This window comes from Sinocyclocheilus anshuiensis, unplaced genomic scaffold (assembly GCF_001515605.1).
Source record: "Sinocyclocheilus anshuiensis isolate Anshui unplaced genomic scaffold, SAMN03320099.WGS_v1.1 scaffold2319, whole genome shotgun sequence".
Classification (NCBI taxonomy): domain Eukaryota; kingdom Metazoa; phylum Chordata; class Actinopteri; order Cypriniformes; family Cyprinidae; genus Sinocyclocheilus; species Sinocyclocheilus anshuiensis.
In genome coordinates this window covers 360,795-364,165 of record NW_015539850.1, presented here as the reverse complement: position 1 = coordinate 364,165, position 3,371 = coordinate 360,795, and positions in this window count along the sequence as shown.

Sequence of the window (3,371 nt, the reverse complement as noted above, 5' to 3'; positions counted from 1 at the left end):
ACGCTGACCGGATAGCATTTGTGTTTTACGTTGAGCGGACGAGACATGCTTTTTACAGAAAGAGGAAAGTCGTGTGGCATCTGCATGTTTCTTCGATCAAACGCTGACTCTGATGTCATGCAATTATTAAGAGATGTGAACATGAACATTCATATTTTACTTCAGCTATTGCGACGCTTTCCGAGTGAAACAATATTCCGTTGTGATTGTTCTGAGAAGGCGACAGGTGGTTACAAAACGAGAGGGATTGATGACGTCAGCTGAAAAAGAAAGTCGTTTCAGATGTTAAGCAGAAATAAAATGCACTAACGAATCATTTACAAGAGCAGGAACATGCATTAAGATCTCTCTCCGCTCTCCAACTGCTTCCTCAAACTGTCCTATCAAAATTTCGGCAAAAAGGCCAAACATATAATTCAAAAAAGAAAGCCACATTGTGTGTTTGTGGTGTTTTGAACAGATCGTCTTTGATGCTTTGGATGTCTGCTGAATCGAATTAAGAAAATGCATATCAAATTGTGGTTATGATATTATCCAACGCATTTTCTTTTTCCAAAATATAATCATGAACTGAATATTTTCCATCAAGTGTAAAATTACTGTGATTGAATTGCCTTTTCATTATTAAAACTGTATAATTTTATTAGAATTTAGTTGCACAGTGAAAGCTCAGTAAAGTCTCTGGCTAAAAACTGTATAAACACTCTATTCAACCATTTTAAACAGAGTGATGGACGAAATTAATGTACTCACAAATTGTTTTTCGTTCCCTATCTTTTTTTTTTTCCTTGGATCCTTTATTTTGTATGCGATATTAAGACATGTAATTAACACAAAGCGCATTAAAGGGGCTCTTAACTATAATTTGCAGTTCATGAACTGTTTTTAAAAATTACACTTATAATATAATTAACTTCTGTCATTAGGCCTAATCCCCAACGGCTGTGTGTGAATGCTTGCCTTAAAAAATTACATATAGAAGGAAAGATGAAAAAAAAAAAAGGCATAGGTTTCCATGTCTCTAAAACAGGTGTGATCGCGTTCAGCTTTGCATTTTGAGACCGGAACGTGCAATTATCCGCCTGCGAGGGGCAACGGTGGCGAGTCTATTATAAACAGCCTGCTCATAACACACACTCGTTTATGCCAACCCTGCGAGTAACTTGGTAGCAGTTGGCCTATAAACGCTGAACAAGTTAAAGAGCAAGTATGAGGATGTTAAGTCTAAATTACTGACTGTTAAACTGTTGCATTTTTATGCTGACAGACAGCTGTGGAGTCACATGACTGTATCAGCTGCATTACCGTGCAGTGGTACGGTGTCCATCAGGGTTCTGTCCTGGGCCCAAGTGAGTTTAGCTGCTTTGACTGTTTGTCAGGTTATGTGAATGCGTTATAAATGGGGGCAGGGGGGGTGGTGTCTATGTCAGGATAACTGACCGCTAATCTAAACAGATATGATTATAACCCCTGCGACAGGCCGCCACGCGAGCACAATTCCACTCCCCTGGAAACACGTAATGAAGGATGTTCCTGGTCCCCAGCTGAGACCCTGCAGTCAGAGCCCTGATCAGGCATCTAATCAGCACTCAGCTGCACACACACACACACACAACCTGCTGCCTGCCGCTCAAATCTGTGTTTCTGCATATCAAAGGCTCCATAAAACATGCTGGCAAAACCTATAATTACCTTTCTCCTATTTTAAACGAATAGTCCAAATAGGCTGTTACTGTAGGTATGTATGAGTGTGTGTTCAAGGCAAATGTAAATGTGTGCATGTGCATGTTAGTGTGTCCAACAATAAATAAAGGTTAAAAGGTAACTACTGGCGGGGTCAAAGTTCATGGAAACATCTCAATACCTTCTAAAATACAAATTAATAAACAAACAAAAAATAAGAGCAAAACTATTAATTTAATAAAAATATTACATTCATTGACCTAAAATTTGTTTATATTATGGATTAAGTCACTGGTAGTTTTGGGTTTATATGATTTGTGTTCTGTGTGTGTTTCTGTTGGCTTCTCGCTGCTCATCTGTCTGGCTGACTGACTTTACGACATTGAAACGTCTCTCTTTGTGAGTGCCAGGCCCTAAACACACACACACACACACACACAGGATTGTACAGGCAGCATATGGGAGACATGAATAATTCAGTTAGGTCAAAAGTCTGAGTCAAGCAAAACTTGAGGATAAATCAGAAATAGTGTGTGTTAGAATTATTTTTAGAACATTTTGTCTATGAACCTTGTTGAATTTGGTGTAAAACATATGTATTATTAAATCATTTTGTATAATGTTATATAATATTATATATAACAAAACATTTTATAATATAATATTTGTAAAATATATAACATAATTTGTATTATGTCCAAATAACAGTAAAGTCATGAAAACTAACTATATAACAGTGTATGTGCGTTTATTTTATTTTCAGTTTAAATGTATATGATTCAAATATTATGCAACATCAAAGATCTTCTCTAAAATGGAGAAAACACTCATGACCTAAATAGTTTATTCATTAATTTTAATTTGTTTAATTTTATATATCTCCATTAACTTTAATACGTTTAATACGTGGCTTTTATGCGCATAGTTATGAACGATATCTTTACAGCATTTATTAATCAAGGTTAACAATGATTTTTACTTGCTAATACTTATACAAATGTACTAACATTTTACAAAAAAGTGTAAAAATATACTTTGAACAAATATTAACAATACTATTGAAATTGACATTAACCTAGGTTATTAAATGCTGTAAAAATTGTCTTTCATTGTTAGTTCATGATGCCTAATGATTTAACTAATGATTTAAATTTGTTGTTAACAAATTTAACCTGGTTGTAAAGTGCGTCCATGCATGTAATATATTTTTAAAATAATATACAAAATGAAAACAACATTTATTGTTATTAACCTGATATTGAATATTTTCATGCAAGCATACATATTTTATCATAATTATTATGCAAAGAAAAGCTCATAGTATTAATTTCAGATTTTTAACATTTTTTTAAATAAATCATTCAAATTGACTGATACTGATAAGATGAAAATATGCTGTCTAAATGTGTGTACAGTAAGGCTGTGCTGCGTAGAGTCCAGTGTTCAGTGTGTGTATGTGTGCTGTTATATTATCTGCGAGAATGACGTTTGTTTTTGCATTGGAAGATTTAAGCCGTGCAGGAGAAAGATGTTTGAGAGCCAACAGCAATATGAGCTTGAAAGAGAGAGAGAGAGAGAGAGAGAGAGAGAGAGAGAGAGCAGCAGTGAATCATCATACAGAAGAAACTCCAAACATACCAACACACCCGCCAAAACACACACACACACACACACACACACACACACAC